The 22,500-nt window shown below is 50.4% G+C and overlaps 1 protein-coding gene across 2 annotated transcripts in view; it reads left to right on the forward strand.

The window, feature by feature from the left end:
- The window catches only part of slc12a5a (solute carrier family 12 member 5a), an 85,928-nt gene that overhangs the window by 9,517 nt on the left and 53,911 nt on the right, over positions 1-22,500 (forward strand). The gene's annotated exons all lie outside the window — the stretch shown is intronic.

The raw sequence follows: 22,500 nt of genomic DNA on the forward strand, positions 1-22,500 counted from the left end.
TCCAGCTGAATGAGAAGGGAGGATGGCTAGGAATATTAAGTTGCCCGAGGCCCACGTTGGGTCCTCCGGAGAGAGGATTTAGTTCTCCTAATGTTGCCTAATGTTTCGTTTGGGTTCGCCAAAGTCTTTAGACACAGTCCCAGACTCACAAACACAGCAGTTACTCTCACAGTCCAATCTCCATCTTCACTCACATCTGTTGTCATGCACCCTGGATGGAAGGATGGATGGACAGATGGATGGAAGGAAGGAGGAGTTGGGAAATGGATGAGTGCTTGGATGGATGGGTATACGGATGAGCTCACAGATGGATGGATGATGAATGGATAGAATGTCTGTGGAAATCACAGGGATTGGAAGTCATGGAGTCTTTCACAGCTTCCTCCCCTTCGATTAATTTGCCCCTTCCCCCCCCCCCCGCACCTTCGCTCCTTCTCCCACTCGATCCCACATCACAAACCTTCTCACCCCCCCCTTCCCTGAACCTCTGTGAGTGCTTCAAACTGAAGGCAGACAGATGATGAATGCATATGCCCCCCCCCCCCACAGCGCATCAGCTGGATCTTTTTCTGTCTGTTTCTTCAAACCCCCCCCCCCCTTCTCTCACCAGCATGTCTCTTTGTCGCCTCTTTGCTTTTTGTTTCTCTCCCCACACCACCCTCTCTCTCTCTCCCCCTCCCGCTCCCCTGTATTTCTCTATCTCTCTCTCTCTCTCTCTCCCTCCCGTTCCCCTGTATTTCTCTTTCTCTCTCTCTCTCTCTTGCACCCTCTCTCTTGGTTTTGGTGCAATGCAGTGGCTCTACCACATTGGAGACACAACAGCCTTGGCAAACCATCTCTCTCTCTCTCTCTCTCTCTCTCTCTCTCTCTCTCTCTCTCTCTCTCTCTCTCTCTCTCTCTCTCTCTGTCTCTCTCTCACTTGCTTGCTCTTTTTCTATTCTTTCTGTTTTGCTCTCCTTCCTCCCTCTCTCTTTCTCTCTTCCTTGATCCATCAAGGAGGGCTCATTGAGAAGCAGAAAGAGAGCAGCGACGCTTCTCAGCGGTGGTAACCTCTGCATTTCCATATCAAAAAGATATGAAACGGGGGGGGGGGGGGGGGGGGGTGAAAAACAATCCCCTGTCCTCGTTCTGGGATTGAGAGAGGTCCATATTTCCACAAGCATCACGGCGCCCTGCTTTCAGAAGCCCCGTTGCTTTTCACCACGGTTACAAGGAAACACCTCCTCTCATCGTTTCCTGACGACCGGGACTGATTCTTTTGACCCGCTCGGATCTGATGCCAGCCCGTCAGCTGGGCGGGCGTCCTCTGTTGCGTCGAGATAGACAGTCAGCGCTGGCGTGCGCTGAGTGACAAGGCATCAGACCCCCCCCCCCCCCCCCGCCGTCCTCCTCCAGAGCCGTCTGGGACTGTTCCTGTCAACCCCGGTGAGGCTGACTGGATGTTGAATCAGGCCACGTCCTGGCTCCTGGATGAGGTGAAGGTGAGGATGAGGAGGAACACCTGAGAGACCCCCCACGTGAGGGCCTGGCCTGGAGAATGACACGGGAGTGGTTAACAGCATGGATGTGTGTGTTCTGTCTGTGTGTGTGTGTGTGTGTGTGTGTGTGTGTGAGGAGGGCATTCCTGCTGTGCAGCTGAGAGGCACTGTAGAGCACCTGACGGTGATCGCTCTATCGGGGGTTCTCCATAGACTCTCCAACCCCCCCGCCCCCGTAACCGCGGATACGACACTGATACAAGGCTTTCTCTCTGTCAAAACCTCACACACACACACACACACACACACGTAAACAGCCACCCAGGTACTGACTCAACCACAGCACATGGGTCATTTACAAAACCACACTGTTTATACTTCAGCTGCTCTGCAGTCTAGTCTGAGGTCCTCCTCGGTTCTGTCTATCCATCATGTCTTCACGCCACAGGCAGGTCAATAAACATCCCCCTGGATCCTCTCCAGGTGTTTAAGGTCTCGGTGAAGAGGGGGGCAGGGCGTCATGCTACGCCCTGTTTAGCCAGGGGACAGTTAGTCTTCCCTCCACTCCTCCCTCTCTCCTCCTCCATCCCTCTTTTCCTCCACTCTCTCTGTCCTCCACCCCTCCCTCTATCTTCCTCCACCCCTCTCCTCTTCCACCCCTCTCTCTCCTCCTCCTCTCTCTCCTCCTCCACCCCTCTGTCTCCTGCTCCACCCCTCTCCCTCTCTCTCCTCCACCCCTCTCCCTCTCTCTCCACCCCTCTCTCTCTCTCCTCCTTCGCCCCTCTCCTCCTCTTCCACCCCTCTCTCTCTCCTCCTCCTCTCTCTCCTCCTCCACCCCTCTGTCTCCTGCTCCACCCCTCTGTCTCCTGCTCCACCCCTCTCCCTCTCTCTCCTCCACCACTCTCTCTCTCCTCCTTCGCCCCTCTCCTCCTCCTCCACCCCTCTCTCTCTCTTCCTCCACCCCTCTCCCTCTCTCTCCTCCACCACTCTCTCTCTCCTCCTTCGCCCCTCTCCTCCTCCTCCACCCCTCTCTCTCTCTTCCTCCACCCCTCTCTCTCTTTCTCCTCCTCCACTCTCTCTCTCCTCCTCCTCCACTCCCTCGATCCCCATCCTCTGTTCAGAGACTCACTGCAGCCTCCCATTTAGTATTCCATGCATGTCTTACATAACGCCTTTATCTTTCATGCTTGATCACTCCGCTAGGCACAAACATTGTTTATTAATGGAAGGGATTGCATGGTGGTGTGTGTATTGGGGATATACTGTGTGTGTGCGTGTAATGTGTGTGTGTGTGTGGTGAAATGTGCAGTTGTGTGTGTGTGTAGGGGGATTTAGTCTGTGTAGATATGTAGAATGTAGAGTAAGTGGAGGAAGTGTGTGTGTGTGTGTGTGGGGGGGGGGGGCTGCACGTGGCAGGAAGTGTGAGAGCACAACTGCCTGCCTCTGGGAGGTCGGAGGTCATGGAGCTTGCAGGGCAGGATAATAACCTGTCACTCAAGCACACGGACATGCCACTGATAAATGACATATGTGACATGTTAGACTCACATGACGCGTGAGGCGCGTCCTGCCAACCCTGTCCAAGGTAGAGCTTATATTCACTGAAGATGGGAAAGTAGATCACATTTGTCTGGGGGCTGTGTGTGTGTGTGTGTGTGTGTGTGTGTTATTATTCAGTAATCATGCAGGATGAGCAGGGATGTAACTCAAACTCTAAGGGTCTAGTCAAGTGTCCCATTTGCTGAATTTAATGTGCTTCGATCTGATTGGATTAAAGCCTGGCAGCCCAAACTGATCTCAGCAGAGGAAATAATGTTCTCTCTGCCTCTCGTCTGTCCTGTCGCTCTCCTTCACGTCCCTCTGTTACTTTTATGAGGCTGGGGCCAAAGTTTAGGCAAGGGCTAACGTTGAGGCTGGGGTTGGGGCTGGGGTTGAGGCTGGGGTTGGGGCTGGGGTTGGGGCTGGGGTTGGGGCTGGGGTTGAGGCTGGGGTTGAGGCTGGGGTTGGGGCTGGGGTTGGGGCTGGGGTTGAGGCTGGGGTTGGGGCTGGGGTTGAGGAATGGGATACAAACCTGTCTTGGACAGCTATGGTTTTAATTGAAATTGATTTCGTCTCAGACAGAGGAAGCTGCAATAACAGATAGGCACGAAGACCTGCCTGTCTGCCATGTGCAAATCCTAATACCCTGCCCTGGTTCATGTCCTTCTGAAGTCTGGAGCTCTCTCCCCTCTCAGCCTTTCTCCATCCGCTCTCTCTTTTCTCTGTGCATATTGCCCTCGCTCTCTCACTCACTGTGGTGTCTCCATTCTGTGGTTCTCTTCCTCTGTTTCCGCTCTGCATCGTGACTCTCGCTCACTGTTCCCATGGAGGACAAAGACCTCATGTCTGTTTTTCTCTCTGCTTCCCCTTCTTTCTCTCTCGTTCCCTGTCTGGTTACCTCTCGCTCTTTTCCCCTCGCTCTGATTCTCTCTCTACATGGTTCTCTCTGTCTCTCGTTCTCTTTCTCTCCCTTGCTCCCTCTTTCTCCCTATCGGTCTGTTTATCTCTCTCTCGATCTAGTCATCTTTTCGAGGCCATTCTTTGTGGTGTTGCTGTTGAGCGCTTGAGTAGGTGTGTGTCATGGGAGAGAGAGAGAGCGTGTGTGTGTGTGTGTGTAGGTGTGTGTCGTAGAGGCGGTGTTGCCTCGTCGGTGGAGGAAACAGGAAGAGGACCTTGTCTTTCATCACCAGCCCAGGTTGATGGAGCCCAAATGTCAGACAGGCTTCTTCCACAGCTTCACTACTGAGATGGGGCCAGATCCGAGCTGGAGGGGACTGGGTTTCACTGTTACACCTTGCTGGAGATCCTCCCTCCACTTTCACACCTCCCCTGTCCACACACACACACACACACAACCACACACACACACACACACACACCCACACACACACCTACACACACACCTACACACACACACACACACACCCACAGACCCACACACACACACACACACAGCACGCAGTCCCTACCTAATACACTCACTCCTGAATTAAAAGCCTGGTCTTGTTGTGAGAATGAAAGGTGTGCTGACACTCCCCCCTGGCTCTGGAGCTCTGGACGTCCAGCCAAGCCTCCCTGGTCAGTGTGCTCAGGTGCATGGTTGTGGTCTGCCTTGCCTGACTGACTAACTCTCGGTACAGTTTGTCCCACTCTGGCCTCCGTACTGAGGGCAGCAGCCAGTCTCCATGGTAGGACTGAGGTGGGCTGTGGTGATTCACATGTCACTGAAGCTGTGTGTGTGTTTGCGTGCATGTGTGAGTGTCTCTGTGCATGTGCACCCAACAGCCTCTCCCTTCTGTAGCATTCAGAGTTCAGTTCATCAGCACTCTCTTAAAGCTATAGCAATAAGAAACACGAAGCACAAGTGCAACACTCGTGTTGGCATATTGATATATCTCAGGATATTGATGTTCGCCTGAATATGTTGTGTTTGTCACGTGGGTCTTTTGAAGAACATACTGTGTTCTCTTGGTTCCTCTGCTCCTGCCTAGACGCGGTTCCTGTCGGTCCCGTCGAACCTTCAGCCCTTTTGATAACGCTCTTTATCGCCCACAAACAAACACTCGAATTAGCAAGCTAACAAACGATTAGTCAAGCTAATTAGCGCTCAGTTAAAATCTCGCTGTGGGTGCGAATACTGGGCTACGCTTGACTCGGACACTCGCGCCTTCAGATCTTCTGTCTTCCTGCTCCCCCTGGGTCTGTAAGAGGCTTAGCAGCCCTCTCTAAACATGGTCGGGGTGTTTTCTCCCATGACACGTGATGGTCATGCCTGTAATCCTGTTGGCTGTGGATCCTGGGCGGAGAACGAGATTAAGATGTGACTGGCTAATCTAAGACGCCGCGTTAAACATCTGTCCACGCTTGTTCTTTCCTGGCGTGACCTTGGGGCCGCCCTCGCCTGCCCCCTGGCCCCACCCCTGGCCCCGCCCCTGGCCCCGCCCCTGGCCCCGCCCCAGGCCCCGCCCCTGTCCCTACCCCCGCCCCTGGCCCTACCCCCGCCCCTGGCCCCGCCCCTGAACGACCTTGATCTTGCTCTGCCTCAGACTCCAAGAAGAGCCCTTGAAGGTGTAATAATATTGGGAGTCGTTAAGCTGTGTTCCAATGTTCTGGTCTGGGACAGTGGCACCATGTCCACAGCCTTGAGCCCCCCTCTGCGGCTTCACATTGTTCGTGTGGATCGTGTGGACCATGCTGAGCATGGAACTCGGGAAAACAAGCCGAGAATTTAGATTGTGGAGGATTGGAACATTGTGTACCGCATTACTGTGGTTGTCATTAGGAGGCTGGATGAGGGGGAGTTAAACAATCTGCTTCAGTGCACCCCGCCCCACCTCACCCAGCAACAGAACCGGCCTTGAGGACAACAATACCGATTCCACTAATGATGCTATCAGAGTGGGAGACTCCAGGGCTGAGCAGAGGGGCTCTGAGAGGTTTTCATCTGGTAACACAAAGTTATGTTATACTTCCTACACCACAATGTCGACTCCCAAACCTTTGTATCTAAGACTGTTGGCTGACTATTTGTAGGCTGGATTAGTCTGACTGGATAGGGCTGTCTGGATAGGGCTATCTGGATAGGGCTATCTGGAGAGGGCTGACTAGATAGGGCTGACTGGATAGGGCTGTCTGGCTGGAAAGGGCTGGAAAGGACTGACTGGTTTGTAGGCAGGTATGGGATGACTGGCTGACTAGGGGGCACTGGACTGGAAGAGGGCAGAAGAGCCAGCCAGTCATCCACGTGGAAACCGGCAGTCTGGTCTTTCAGGGTCCGGGCACACTAACGATCAAGAAAGAGAAAGTGAGAGAGGGATTTTTATTTTAAAAAATCCTAACTTGAGCTGAAATGTACATGCTGCAATCTCTTTAGAAGTGATTATTGAATGTTGTTCCTGCTGTAGTTCAGAGCAAGAGAGAGCCCTCAGACCAGGTCCTCAGTCACCAGAGCAGGGCTGCCTGTCAAAGTCTGACACCTCCTCAGTCTGGCAGAAGATACAACTCTTCAGACAGCCCCCTCCTCTCTTTCTCTCTTTCTCTCTTTCACACACACACACACACACACACACACACACACACACACACACACACACACACACACACACATACACAGTCCTAGGTCTCAGATCCTACTGTGGACCAGCTCACACTGGCATTGGAGCCATCAGTCTCCTGTGTGACTCTGTCAGTTGTCATACATCAGCCTGTGGCCACAGTGGGACGGAGCGGCATCTGAAAACCCATTTCCTTCCAGGAAGTCGACCATACTCTTCACCTTCTGGGTCCTTTTAAAACAGCGTCCACAAACCCATTTCCTCCCAGGATTAAGACTGAACCATCGCCTTGAGGGCTCTCTTAAATAACTCCCCTCTGCAACCTCAACCCTGGGAAGAGGGGGAGGAAGAGGGGGAGGAAGAGAGGAGAAGAGAGGACAGTAGGCTGAGGAGGAGAGAGAACATGAGGGAAAAGGAGAGGAGGTGGAACCGCCTGTTTGAAAAGCAGAGGGGGTGAGAGAAAGAGAGAAAGAACAAATGACTGAAAGAGAGAGAGAGAGAGATAGGTATAACAAGATACTGAAAAAGAGAGAGATGAAGAGAGTGAAAAAAACAGAGACTGGCAGGCCTGCTGCTCACTATATTGGACAGGAGTGCCGTTGCCGGGGCAACCAGCAGCCCCCCAATTGGTATTTGGAGCAGTGAGAGGCATCGCTGCAGAGGATTTGATGTTCAGCACACATCTGAGGTCGACTAATACCACGCTGCACGCATCCCATCCAGCACCTCTGTTTCTCCTCCTCCTCCTCCTCCTCCTTTTCCTCCTGTTCCTGTTCCTCCACCTCCTGTTCCTCCTCCACCTCCTCATCCTCCTGTTCCTCCTCTTCCACCTCCTGTTCCTCCACCTCCTGTTCCTCCTCCTCCTCCTGTTCCTCCACCTCCTCCACCTCCTGTTCCTCCTCCTCCTCCTGTTCCTCCACCTCCTCCACCTCCTGTTCCTCCTCCTCCACCTCCTATTCCTCCTCCACCTCCTGTTCCTCCACCTCCTGTCCCTCTTCCTCCTGTTCCTCCTCCTCCTGTTCCTCCTCCTCCACCTCCTGTTCCTCCTCCTCCTCCTCCTGTTCCTCCTCCTCCTCCTCATCCTCCTGTTCCTCCTCCTCCACCTCCTGTTCCTCCTCCTCCTCCTGTTCCTCCACCTCCTGTACCTCCTGTTCCTCCTCCTCCTCCTCCCCCTCATGTTCCTGTTTGTGCAGGTCCGCCTCCCTTTTCCCCCCTCCTCCTCCTGTTCCTCCTCTTCCCGAAGAGAGAGGAGGTTTCCTATGATGCTGACTCTGAACACCCCCCTGCCCCCATTTTTCAGGGGAATGCTAATGTTGTCTATAAATAATAAGAATGTGTCGAAAAATGAGTTAGCCCAGGCCTCTCAATCCCTCCTCTGTTTGTTGTTTGCCTGTTTGTTGTGCGTGTGTTATTATGATAGTAATTTCATGCGTGCGTGTTGTTCTGATTGTATGCGTGAGTGTGTGTGTGTGTGTGCATGTGAGTTAGGAGGGTGTGGACACACATGTCTGTGTGTGTATTTGTGTATGCATGTGTAAGATATGGAGCAGGGGGTTGTGCATGACTTGCTGCCTAACCACAGCCTGAGGGACAACAGGCACCTTCCTTCCTTCCTTCCTTCCTTCCTTCCTTCCTTCCTTCCTTCCTTCCTTCCTTCCTTCCTTCCTTCCTTCCTTCCTTCCTTCCTTCCTTCCTTCCTTCCTTCCTTCCTTCCTTCCTTCCTTCCTTCCTCCCTCCCTCCCTCCCTCCCTCCCTCCCTCCCTCCCTCCCTCCCTCCCTCCCTCCCTCCCTCCCTCCCTCCCTCCCTCCCTCCCTCCCTCCCTCCCTCCCGTCCCTCCCTCCCTCCCTTCCTCCCTTCCTTCCTTCCTTCCTTCCTTCCTTACTTGGAAAAGATACTCGGGGAGAGAACACAAGTACGTCACACTCTGAAGAAACTCTGGAGCTGCCATTCCCCCTTAATTTGACGAACGACCCGTGTTGGTTTATTGGAGCCGATAGCTCTTGTGGTGGGGCCATCCTACGCTGAACAGAAACGCATGGAGATCTTTGAGTTGTCAAAGCTCTGCTGACTCAGCTGCCTGTCTGATATTCATGAGTTTCAACTTTTCACTTTGGCTTCCCTCCTTCTGCGTGACTTCATAATGCTGTTAAAAGCTCACGATCACTGTGGTATTGTCATTTAAATATTTGAACGTTAGTTTCACTTGAAGTGAAGCAGGAAATGGAGGCAGCTGTGGAAGTCCTAGCACACACAGAGCTCCCTCCGCCCCCTGGCCCAAACACACACACACACTTATACACACTTAACACTGACACACACACTTATACACACTTAACACACACAAGCGCACGCACCAACAGACTGAAACCCTTGCGAGGGTGTTGGGGTGAATGCAACTGTGGTTCTGTTGCCTGAAGGAGCTGTTAAGGTGACCTGAAGTGGGGGACATTTACAATGAGACCTGAGGCACATGAGGTAGAACTGCGTTCTGAGAGGAACTGGTGGAACTGTTATCTGTTATCTTTCAGCCTGGTGTCCTCTCTCTCTCCCTTTCATCCTCCCCTCTTCCTCCCCTCGTCCTCCCTCCTTCTCCCCATCATCCTCGAGCCCCACGATACAAACCACCGCCTCGTCCTCGTATTATTTATCAATAAGACCGCTGCCCCTGCTTCTCTCGGCTATTTTTACCCAGCACGCTTTGCCTCTGAGTGCTCCATTCCCCTGCTGCTCCCGACAGCGAGCGACTCCATCTGTATCCTGGTTTACATTCCCCTTTCTCTCTTAGTCCCTCTCCTCTCCACTCCACTCCCCTCCTCTTCTGCTCTCGAGGGGGAAACAGGGATGGAGGAATGACTCCTGGGCTGGGCTCTGGGTGCTGGGCTCTGGGTGCTGGGCTCTGGGTGCTGGGCTCTGGGCGCTGGGCTCTGGGCGCTGGGCACTGGGTGCTGGGCTCTGGGCTCTGGGCGCTGGGTGCTGGGCTCTGGGTGCTGGGCTCTGGGCGCTGGGCTCTGGGCTCTGGGTGCTGGGTGCTGGGCTCTGGGTGCTGGGCTCTGGGCTCTGGGTGCTGGGCTCTGGGCGCTGGGCTCTGGGCTCTGGGTGCTGGGCTCTGGGCGCTGGGCGCTGGGCGCTGGGCTCTGGGCTCTGGGTGCTTGGCTTTGGAATCCTGGATATGGCGTGCTACGACCTGTGTCAGTAGAAATGGGAGGATGAATAAATAAAACCGAACATGGAAAGGAGGAGGATGACTGTGTGTTAGAGAGAGTAAAGAGAGAGAGTTAAAGACACAGAAAGACACAGAAAGTTAAAGACAGACAGAGAGTGGGGAAAGAGAAAGACAGAGGGAGGGAGGGAGGGAGGGAGGGAGGGAGGGAGGGAGGGAGGGAGGGAGGGAGGGAGGGAGGGAGGGAGGGAGGGAGGGAGGAGAGAGAGAGAGAGAGAGAGAGAGAGAGAGAGAGAGAGAGAGAGAGAGAGAGAGAGAGAGAGAGAGAGAGAGAGAGAGAGAGAGAGAGAGAGAGAGAGAGAGAGAGAGAGAGAGGATGGCAGCCCTGGGGTTGATCCTCCAGAGACAGCAGCAGCCACCAGAACCACTCAGGCACATTGTGTCACAGTTCCATCTCTGTCAACAACATGTGGCTGATGTTGATGATGGCAACATCAACACAGTGCCAAAACAGGAAGTGCTCTATGGACTTCCACAGCCTCCGTGGTCTGAGGGCCTGGGTCAGAGAGAGTCCCAGACAGCTCACAGCAATGGAAGCTTACGTTTTCTTCCAAACAGCCAGCTACAACTCTGTTAAGGTCCCAAGCGCCCACGAATGGTTGTAATAGTACCTTGTAGAGCGAAACCGTTGTTTCATACGGTTTCTTTTTCTCTTCCCTGTTTCGCACTTGACCTTTCTCTTCAGCGGGATCATGAAAAATACAGTTTTTTCTTTGGTCTGGCTTATTTTTAGATGCCTGTCCTTCTATTCAAAGTGTATTTTTTTGTAGGTTTTCTCTTTGCGTTGCACATTCTCTAGATAAGACTTCTGATCCCACCAGGTGTGTGAGGAGATAGGTGAAACGTTATGCTGCGGGGTCTCCAAGACAACAGGGATCTCTGGTGCTTTGCTGAAAACAGGGACTCACAGCTTTTAAAGCTACATATCATGAAGATTAAAGACTAAAGATGACTTTTAGCATACCCATAGACATGTCATGTAGCAGTGCCTGGAGCTCTTTGCCAAGGCATTTGTGTGCTGTGAATGGTGGGTTGTAGTGTGAGGTCAGTGAAGCTAAGGGAGCGGGTGTGAAGCCGCTCTTTACAGATGGGTGAATGTGTTATACAGCCATCGAACACGGAGCTGAGGGCTCCATACAACTGACGGGAGTTTTCAACGTTTCTTAAGATTTGGGTGATTCAGCATCCTCTCCTTTCTCCTCCTCTCCTCTCCTCTCCTCTCCTCTCCTCTCCTCTCCTCTCCTCTCCTCTCCTCTCCTCTCCTCTCCTCTCCTCTCCTCTCCTCTCCTCTCCTCTCCTCTCCTCTCCTCTCCTCTCCTCTCCTCTCCTCTCCTCTCCTCTCCTCTCCTCTCCTGTCCTGTCCTGTCCTGTCCTGTCCTGTCCTGTCCTGTCCTCTGCTCTGCTCTGCTCTGCTCTGCTCTGCTCTGCTCTGCTCTGCTCTGCTCTGCTCTGCTCTGCTCTGCTCTGCTCTCCTCTCCTCTCCTCTCCTCTCCTCTCCTCTCCTCTCCTCTCCCCTCCCCTCCCCTCCCCTCCCCTCCCCTCCCCTCCCCTCCCCTCCCCTCCCCTCCCCTCCCCTCCCCTCCCCTCTCTTCGTCTATGCTTTCTTGATGTCTAATGAGCCTACACTCATTTATTTTAATTAGAGCTCAGAGTCTTGCTTGTTTATCTACTGCATGCAGAGCAGCATGTGTATGCACACGCACACACACATACATGAACACCCCCTCACACATGCACAAATGGCATGCATATACATATCCTTAAATACAAGTATATAAACACAAGCATGCATAAATCGACACACACAGTCTCTATCTACTTACTGCTTCGGCTGAAAAACCCTCTCTCTTTTTTTGTTCTGTCTTTTACAAAGACAACCAAACCTTCCCCTTATAACTCAGTTGGGAGAAATTCTCCCAATCATTTCTATTTTTGATTCTGTTCTCTGTCACCAGTCAGCTTTCATGTTTCACTGGAGGAACTCTCGGTGATGGAGTGCTCCACAATAATAAAAAAAAAGCTCTGGACAAGAAGGTATTGTCATATTTGTCACCTTGAAGATTCATATTATTTTGCCCCAAGTTCATAACTGCTGGAAACAGTAAGCCAGCACATCCATATTAATGTCTTGACAAGTACCTGGGGTTACTTACAGAACTGCTCTCACAGTGTGCTCTATATTAAAACAACCCTGTCAAGAGGTACAGGCTCCTCACCATCTCTGTCTCTGTCTCTCTCTCTCTCCCTCTCTCTCTCTCTCTCTCTCTCTCTCTCTCTCTCTCTCTCTCTCTCTCTCTCTCTCTCTCTCTCTCTCTCTCTCTCTGTATCTCTGTCCCTCTCTCCCTATCTCCCTCTCCATATTTCTCTATATCTCTCTCCCTCTCTGTCTGTCTTGTCTCTCAATGTATCTATGTATGTGTGTGTGTGTGTGTGTGTGTGTGAGTGTGTGTGTGAGTGTGTTAGGTACAGTACAGGTGACCCTGCCCTCTCCACCATGTCAGCCTCACAGATGAAGTCAGGTTTGCATATCCACATCCATCCACATCCATCCACATCCATCTATCCATCCATCCACACCTGACCCTCCTTTCCAACTGCAGCCACTCACGCCCTCATGCTTGATGAAGCAGCCAGTCTTTCAAAGTGCACTGCTGGGCACAGCTGGGCACAGCTGCCATAGGTGGATGCTGAAGGACCAGGAAGCAGTGGGGTCCAGCCGCCCGTGTGTTGGTGTTGTTGTGACCTGCTCACCCAGGAGGTGGGACACGCCTCTGTCGCGTTTACAATCATCACTGATGAATGTGTTGTTTATTTAATAACATGTGAACCAACCATGACATTCAGAGCCCGACTCTTCACAGTAATGTCCAGTTGAAAGAGTCCTCTGATTGCTAAAGCCTACGTCTGGTTCACATGACGACATGTTGGTTGATTGGCCAGGAGATATTCCGTAGGAGGAAGAAAGAGACAGGATAATGAGCAGTGTAGTGAGTTTGGTCACATGATTTATATGAAACCAGAACTTTCCTTGTCTTCCATGAGGATTTAAGTTGGGTTTCAGTGTGATTTCCTACAGCATGCATTTCCTCCTTCTCTGAGGACCTCTTGCGTTATTTAATTGATTTCTAGCCAGGTGATGTGCTGTGATGTTCAAACCATACATCATAATTCTAGTTACAGTTATACTGTACTCGGTGTATGTTTGGCAACCCTACGCCTCTCTACCTAGTTTGATCTGACTGCAGGCTTTATTTCGTACCCCATCCCCTCCGACCCTGCGGCAATGACACTGAGATGACATTGGGGATGGCATGGGAGGTGGTGGGGCTGTGAAGGCGGTTATCTCATCTGGGGTGTGATGTCTATCTTTTAGAGGACCACCACTGTGCCATTCAGCAGTGACACGACGACAACAAGCAACAGAGTCGTTTCACAGCTCTGTGTGGTGGGAGACTGTTCGGTTTGTCTCTGTCTCTTCTCTCTCTGTCTCCCTGTCTCTATATCTGTCCTTCTCCCCCTCTTTTTCTGTATAAAGGACACACACACACACCGGCTCACTCTTCTCTTGCATCAAGGCCAAGAAGCAAATCACAAACACACGACTGTTCTGCCCTGAAGCCGCGTGACTAAGGAACGACAACAAACAAAGCTAAACTAGCGAGGGAGAGGAGAAATTAGGGAGGGAGGGAAACGGGGGGTGGTGGGAGAGAGAGAGGGAATTGGCTAGTGATACACAGAGGGGGGGAGTGATATAAAGAGTACAGGAAAAAGGGTGAGAGAAAAGGTTAGAGTAAGGGGGAGAGGGATTGTGGGAAGTGGTGAGTTCAAAAAGGAGGCAGGAAGAGTTGAGGGATTAATGGGGGACAAACAGTGAGAGAGCGGTGGAGGCAGAAAGGTGAGTGAAGAAGGGAGAGAGGAACAAAGGGGAAAGGAGGAAAGGAGGAAAGGAGAAGGTGATGGAGGGGGCGTAAGTGTTCCCGTGAGGCACAGGGAGTCAGATGTAAGCTAGAGTACCAGAGAGCCCACTAGGAGTACTGTTCTCTCCCTGTTTTCTGCGCCATCAAACTTTAATGACGCTGAATATTACATGTGTAGTAAAATATCATTAATACAGCTAAGGCTTTGAATAATTCAACTGTTCTGCTTATTGTTTATTCACTATAGAGCAGACAGTACACAACCTACTCACACTCTGGGCAGCTGTGACAGACGGCCTGTCATTGGCTAATAGGTGAGCCTGTCAGGGAATTGTGTAGCCTTTTGTTCGGTGATTGGCTAGATTTTTGTACCCTTGCATGTGAATGGTGCGTTTGGTGGTTTGTTTCATGCTGGTGATTGGCTAGCTTCTAGTCCCTCCACAGGCTGCTAACCTATGAGCATTCAGCTCCTGATATTGTCTTAATTCAATCAGCCATTAGCCAGGTGCTAATCTCATTATCGCTATAGTTAACTGAGCAGGGAACTGTGTGTGGGTGTGTGTGGGTATGTATGAGTTGTGTGTGCACATGTGTGTGTGTGGATATGAGGTGCGATGAGGATGTACACTGGACTGATTACCTCTGAATCACCCACTCAGATGGGACATTATCGCCCCATCAGGAGCCAGAGGTGTCGATTGATCCAATCAGACGGTCCCTGAAGTGACACCGGAGCATCCTCCCCCAGTCTCTTCCAGCCTGGAGCCCAGCAGAGCACAGATAAGGCTTGCTGGCTGGGCTGCAGGCATGCCTCAGTACACTGTGTCCTGCTTAAAGGGGCACTATCAACAGCAGCACTCTATTGATCTCTACGGTCACGTCCGTCTGTCTGCAAACACTGGACTGCAATAACACACACATTCGCTCTCACCCCCCCCCCCCCCCCCCACACACACACACACACACACAGGCAGAGTCTAACGACAGAGAGGAAGTGTGTTTATATATAACTGGGCCAGTGTATGCTCCTACTCTTCACTTCAAGACTCAAAGGATTCTGGGTGATCAAATAATAATCACAACATTCCTCTTTGCTCTTTCCCTCATGTCTTTCTGTCTTTCTCTTTACTTGTTCTCCTTTATCCTCTAGAATTACTTACCTGTCTTCCCCCCTGTTGTAGACATTCAATATACATGTTGCATACTTAAAAGATTTGACATAAGAACATATCATATATTCAATCTGATATCCTTCTCCTTTTTTGTCCCAGTATTTTTTCAGTTTAAAACCTAATCCAATATTTTCCAGCTCTGACACTTTGTGTGCTTGTGTGTGTGTGTGCGCGTGTGGATGTGTGTGCGTGTCAGTGTGTGTGTGTGTGTGTGTGTGGATCTAGAACCACAGATCCAGCACCCTTCTTCATTCTGGTCTTGTCTTCACTACGTCAGGGAAAGAACTTCGAGGTCAGACAGGCACTTAGCCAGCAGACACTGTCTGTTTCTGTTCCTCTATCATTATCCTCCCTCTCTCTCTCTCTCTCTCTCTCTCTCTCTCTCTCTCTCTCTCTCTCTCTCTCTCTCTCTCTCTCTCTCTCTCTCTCTCTCTCTCTCTCTCTCTCTCTCTCTCTCTGTCTCTCTCTCTCTCTCTCTCTCACTCTCTCTCACTCTCTCTCCCCCCTCCACCACTCTCCTCTTCACCTTTCTCTCATTGTGCTAAGGGCCATGAGCAGTATTGTGTCAGACAAAGAGACCGGCATTATTTTCTTCCAAAGCCTAGCTCTCTTACCTGGTACAGTCATGGACAAAGCCTAGCTTTCTTACCTGGTACAGTCATGGACGAAGCCTAGCTCTCTTACCTGGTACAGTCATGGACAAAGCCTAGCTCTCTTACCTGGTACAGTCATGGTGAAGCCTAGCTCTCTTACCTGGTACAGTCATGGACAAAGCCTAGCTCTCTTACCTGGTACAGTCATGGTGAAGCCTAGCTCTCTTAACTGGTACAGTCATGGACAAAGCCTAGCTCTCTTACCTGGTACAGTCATGGACAAAGCCTAGCTCTCTTACCTGGTACAGTCATGGACAAAGCCTAGCTCTCTCACCTGGTACAGTCATGGACAAAGCCTAGCTCTCTTACCTGGTACAGTCATGGGCAAAGCTTGCATACACCAATGGAAATGGTGATGATTTTATTAAGGACACCCAACTTCTGTGGCACGTTAATGAATCGATTGCATTTCCTGATACACATATCACATTTTAGTGAGTACAGGCCTTCCGGTGTATTCCACGAAAAACATTTTCAGATTTGTTTCTTTGATGTAAAAATGCATTTAATGTGTTACGGATATAGCTGAGAGCATCTCCTGGGTGATTGTTCTTTGTGCTGTTGTGAGGGCTGTCGCCTGCAGACCTACCGTAGCCTTCTGTAACACAGCACATCAAAATAGACCCAGTGGTCGGTGGACCATTAAATTGACATAGGAGTGCTTAATGTGGTAACAGTAATGAGGTAACCTTTCATGTGGCATGCACATTATGTTCAGATAAAACCATACAGTAAAACCTCCTGTGCATATTGTACTGTCCGATCACAGAGCTTTATCTTTTAACCATTTATTTTACGTTGCAAACATTAGACGCGGTTGTACGTTTGATAGAAATATGTGCTAAGACAGTTGATGACAAATATAGAGATCCCAGAAGAAACTCTGCAATGCAGTTTGGAGCACAAGAAGGTGCAGATGAACAGTAGGGAATATTCTATCCTTGATTAACTGGAAAACTCAATGACCACCAGACCACCCCTATCCCACTGCCACCTAGAGACAAAGAAACAAAAACCAAATTTACTTAAATAAATTTAAAAAAAAGTATTTTTTACAGTATCTGTTGCCGGGGTTACAACCCCCTCACCCGCCCCTCCAGTTCCCATTCCCTAACCCAGTTGCATGAGGATTCGTACCGTGATCAGTGACCTGATTGGCTTTGGCCCAGGAGGTAGTGCACCTGCCCCAGTGCAGCGTGGGTAAATGATGGATGGGCTCGTTTCCTGTCTGCGTTTCTTATAACTGGTGCATCACTAACAGGCCAGGTGCACACCTGGCTGCTCAACACCAACTGTACAGTTATGACGCTGTGCCATTTACATGAAGCGTCTATGTGGCTGGTGTCCAGACCTTCTGGAAACTACTCTGATAGAGTCACTGCTGGCCTGAAACACAACCTTCAGAAGGCATGTTGTTTAGTCATTTCAGGCTGTTAAGATGAGGTCTGTTTTAATCATGCAGCTCTCTGGGGATTCAAGTTAGTATTCCAACGTGTTTTTCTAACAGGATATACAGGGTTTTGGAACAAAACACTTCAGCTGAAGTGCTGGTTGAAGGCTATGTAGCTATTTCAGAGAAGACTTTCATATTTGTTTTATCCTTTGCTGTATAATGGCTTTGAGGATAAGTAGAAGCTATAAAAGTATGTTTGCTTTCTTCTGCTCTGTGAATTCAGTCTCAATCTCTGTTTCTTAGACCACTACTTGGATGTGTTTTGCCATCTCTTAGGAGGAAACTGGTGTTCTTAATCAAGTTTAATTGGTCCTTGAATCAGTAGCTAACTGTTGTCTGACCGGTTGTCTCTGGTCTCAGAGAGAGAGTAGGATTCTATTTGTGTTCTTCCATGTTGTTCCAGCCAATTTCCACTAAACAAACAATGTGGCTGCCAACTTCCTGCCAATGACAATCCCTCTGATCTCCTGGAGTGTTTGTTTGTGTGTGTTTGTGTGTGTTTGTGTGTGTGTGTTCTCAAGTGTGTGCATGTCTGGTGAGTGCGTGCGCACTGTGTGACGCTGAACCCCAAAAATTAATTACCAGTAATCCTGTGTTTGAATTATTTCCGCCCATCGCGGCGCGTCTTTGGGAACTGTCTAAAAAGAGTACCTCTGTAGACGGCGGGCTTGGGAATGGAAGCTGCTACGTGAATCTTCTTGGATCGATACCACGTTTGCGTGTGTTTGTGTTGATGACTCCTCTGTACCAAACACCAGCGTTTTTGAGATGGCCCCACTGAGACAAGGTGCATTGTGGGTATAGCGGTTTACATGGCTGCTCTGTTAATGAGTCCTGGTTAGTCACTCGTCTTTTCTCGCTCTGACAGAGGCTCCTTAGCTACAGCGAGAGATCCATCCAACCAGGGCTCACTTCCTCTCCTTAGGAGGGAAACTGGGTCAGCCTTCCGGCTCCTCCTCCTCTCCGCCTGAGCTGGAGGAGAGAGAAAAGGAGGTATAATTAACATGGAGCTGGAGGAGAGGAGCGGACGGATGGCGATGTGGTGCTGGAGGAGAGCAATGGAGGGATGGGGGAACGTGGAGCTGTTGAAGAATGCAGTGCTGCTGGGCTAAGCCAGCATGACAGCACTATGGCTGGGTTTGAAATGTGGTTCACACACACGCACAGGCACAACCCTTCCACACGCATACAAACACACACACACGCACAGATGCGCGCAGGCACTCTCTCTCTCACACACACACACACGCTACAATGTTGAATAAAAGGACAGACCCACACAGTTAAACACACGTATCATTATGCTCACTCATCATAGCCCACTACATCCAGACCTCTTCAAACATGTAACACCCCCTCCATCTCTCTCTCTCTCTCTCTCTCTCTCTCTCTCTCTCTCTCTCTCTCTCTCTCTCTCTCTCTGTCTCTCTCTCTCTCTCTCTCTCTCTCTCCTATCTGATCTACCTCTGTATACCTTTCCTCCCATCTCCGACTGTTTTTCTGCTCTTCCATGTCTTTATCTGAGAGCCCAGAACGGAGCAGCCCTCCACAGCTCACTGGACCTGTCAGACAGCCCACTTTACCATGCTAGGCTGTCAGAGCCGGGCTCTCCCCGCTCTCTCATCTCCACACACACACACACACACACACTAGCACTTACACGCACACACACACAACCTCCAACCCTCGACAGCGGGAGATCAGTGTTTCGGAGAGCTGGATGTTGTAGTTTATGTTTGTGTTTGTGTGTGTGTGTGTGTGTGTGTGTAAGGGATTAGAAGACAGCCCAGCGGCGCTGGCTGACAGGCCGTGCGGCCATCATCAGATAAAGGCTGCGTTGATCTGACCAGTGTGCTGAGTGGGAACATCACTGGCCCACTTTGATCCCTGAGGCCTCCCACACAGCACAGCAGCCTCACAGCCAAAGCCTCGTCACCACTGTGTGTGCGTGTACTGTGTGTGTGCGTGTGTGTGTGTACTGTGTGTGTGTGAACGGGGTTTGTGTGTGTACTGTGTGTGTGTGTACTGTGTGTGTGTACTGTGTGTGTGTGTGTGTGATTAGATCCGATCGAATTGTATTCATCCCCGAAGGGAAATTCAGATGTCACAGTAGCCCCAATAAAATGTACATTCAAAAGGATCAATATAAAACCAGTAAAAGAAATACATAACATTCAAAGAAACACAATAATAATTAAGGTATTTTCAGTCAAAACACAGTGCGTACACAGTGTGTGTGTGTGTGTGTGGCACTGCCAAACCTCCGACAGTCGTGGTGACACACTGAAAACCAACAATAGAAAATGGCCCCGTCATTTTCCCAGTTAGCCCCTGATCCTCCAGATGTAGGCTGAGGGAGAGAGACACAGGCGGCACTCATCCCTCTCCCCAGCGTGGGGTGAGACCAGCCTGCAGGCAGCTGGACGCCACCACAGCTGTTATGAGATTAGCTCCACAAGATCGCAGGGAGAGGTTCCACAGCGGGTCGATGCAGTAAGGAGATTTGACACCTCTGGTCTCACCTGATACTCGTATCTGGCAGAGAGGCGGCTTGACAGACAGCTGTGAGGAGGACGCAGATGACAGTTAAACAACTCTGGGGATTCACACCGTAGATGGGCGAACCTCACAAGAGTCAGTTGTTCTATGCTATCCAGTATCCACACATTCGCTGATTAGATTAGAGGGTACACAGGAGATGCAGCCAGCACACACACACACACAAACACCCTTCTCCAGCCTCAGGGTACCTGGGCCAGTCCCTGGGCCTGTACCCCCCCCCCCCCCCCCCCCCAGTACAGATCAGATTACATCCAGCCACCGCTGTGGTTCGAGGCTGCATGTTTATGTCTGTTAGGGTAATAAAGTTTTAATGGTGTTGGATTGGTGCCTGATGAGCAATGATGATAGAATAGGCAGAGTCAGTGTGTTTTGTCCTCCATTGACTTTGTGGGTATAGACAGTTTCATTTACTCGTGTGTGTACTCCTGTTTGTCCTTATGTGACTCGAACCTCTTCAGCGTTTTTCTACAGAACTGTATGTTTTGTAACAGTGTCTGTGCCTGTGTGAAGGCTGTGTGGGAAGGAAGTCCAGTGCAGACCTGGGATTCAAATATGGCATCATGGATGAGGAACACTACTGAATCATAACTCTTAACAGCTTCAGTGCCAGGTAGGTATCTGTACAGTATGTTGGCAACATGACTGAAGCATTGTTTCAACACATAGTGATACTTCATATGGGCGCAGTCAGGTCAGATACTCTCTGTGTCATCTGCTTTTTCTCTATCTCTCCCCTCCACCTTCCCTTTGTCCTCTCTCTCCCTCGCTCTTCTCTCATCTTCTCTCACTGTTCTCTTCCTCTCTCTCTCTCTCTCTCTCTCTCTCTCTCTCTCTCTCTCTCTCTCTCTCTCTCTCTCTCTCTCTCTCTCTCTCTCTCTCTCTCTCTCTCTCTCTCTCTCTCTCTCTCTCTCTCTCTCTCTCTCTCTCTCTCTCTCTCTCTCTCTCTCTCTCTCTCTCTCTCTCTCTCTCTCTCTCTCTCTCTCTCTCTCTCTCCACCAGCCAATCAGGGAGCCGAGCTTCTTAGCACAGCCGACCTTTCATGTTCAAAATCCGTCTGAAGGTCACAGGGTTCAAGATGCTATACTCAGAGCTATGATTGAGTTTCTTTAACCCGGAGGTCATTAAGGTTATTGGGAGGGCTGGGAGAGCTCTCGTCATTACGCGCCTGGAAAGAAAACTGGCTCAATATAACTTCGGCCACAATACATTTACTCCAATGCCTCTCATTCCCCCATTTGTGCAGGGCTCGTTTTTTAAGTTCATGACATTTGAGAACCTAATTACAGGCAGGCTTTAAATCAGTCACTTTCCGGAAAGCCTTTTCAAATCATGTTCTCTGTAGTCGCTCATTCAATGCAGCCTTGAAATGGTTATGGATGTTGCTCCTGTGAGGGTACGCAAGGTAAATACACGCACACACACACACACACACACACACACACACACACACACACACACACACACACACACACACACACACACACGCTTGCTCTCTCTCTCTCTCTCTCTCTCTCTCTCTCTCTCTCTCTCTCTCTCTCTCTCTCTCTCTCTGTCTCAAGCTCCCGGGGACTCTGACTGACTCACCTCTTCAGCCAAGCATGTAGTAAACCTGGCCTCTTTCTAACCATCCTCCTCTACCTCCTCTTTCTCTCTCACTGGATCTATGTTTGGTTTTCACTCTTTAGCTATTTTCCTTTTTTTTTGCTCCCTCAATTCTCTCCCCTTCGCCCTTCTCTCTCACCACGCACTCCCCCACTATTTCCCTCTCCTCCTCCCCTTTTTTCTAATTTCTCCCTCACTTCCCTCTCGTGCTCTTCCTCCTCTTCCTCCTCTCCCTCTCTCTGTGATCTTGTTCCTCCTGTCACCTGACGAGCCTGTCGCCTCACTAAGATGCCTGTCCTGTCTAATGTCTCCACAACTGCTGCGTCTCTCACGCTCTTCCCTTCTCCTTTCTCCTCCCCCCTCCTTCTCTCCAACTTTCATCTCCTCCTTTCCTCTCTCCTCTTGCCTTACCTCCTCTCCCCTCATCTCCCCTCCTCCCCCCTCCATCTCTCTCTCTCTCTCTCTCTCTCTCTCTCTCTCTCTCTCTCTCTCTCTCTCTCTCTCTCTCACTCTCTCTCTCTCTCTCCACAGTGCCTGTAGCCAAGCACAGCAGCAGTCTGACCCAATGCTGTAGTGGGGCTTCAGTCTAATCCACCATGATCTCATTCTAGGACTGTCTGCTGTCAGAACACCATGCTCAAGACTCAATGCATACACACACACGCACGCACACACAAATTTGGCAATTACATTAATTTCATTCTCAAGAGATTCTCAAATAGGACAGATAAACATATAAACACTCTCTCTCACACTCTCTCTCACTCTCTGTCTCTCTCTCTGTCTCTGTCTCTATCTCTCACACACACACACACACACACACAGTCACACTGATGAGGACGATTGCACCGCAGGTGTTTAAGGAACAGGTACCTCAGCATGGAGGCGGTGCTGGAGTGAGAGTCTGGTCACATGTTGTCAGAGTCTGAAGGTAAACACCTCCTCACTAGAGACAGGTCAACACAGAGGAACCTCTCTGTCGGCAGTCTGTGTGTGTGGGAATGCCACCAGTACACACACACATCCAGTACACACACATCCAGTACACACACATCCAGTACACACACACATCCAGTACACACACATCCAGTACACACACACATCCAGTACACACACATCCAGTACACACACATCCAGTACACACACACATCCAGTACACACACATCCAGTACACACACATCCAGTACACACACACATCCAGTACACACACACATTCGGAACAAACACATATACATACACAAATACAGTTTGCATACGTGCATTCAGATAGATACACACACACAGATTGTAGAGGATGTGTGTGTACTGGATGTGTGTGTGTGTGTACAGAATGTCCTTCCTTTGCGTAA

The sequence above is a fragment of the Hypomesus nipponensis genome, chromosome 9, assembly GCF_054491055.1.
Source record: "Hypomesus nipponensis isolate SF chromosome 9, ASM5449105v1, whole genome shotgun sequence".
In the NCBI taxonomy this organism is placed as follows: Eukaryota; Metazoa; Chordata; class Actinopteri; order Osmeriformes; family Osmeridae; genus Hypomesus; species Hypomesus nipponensis.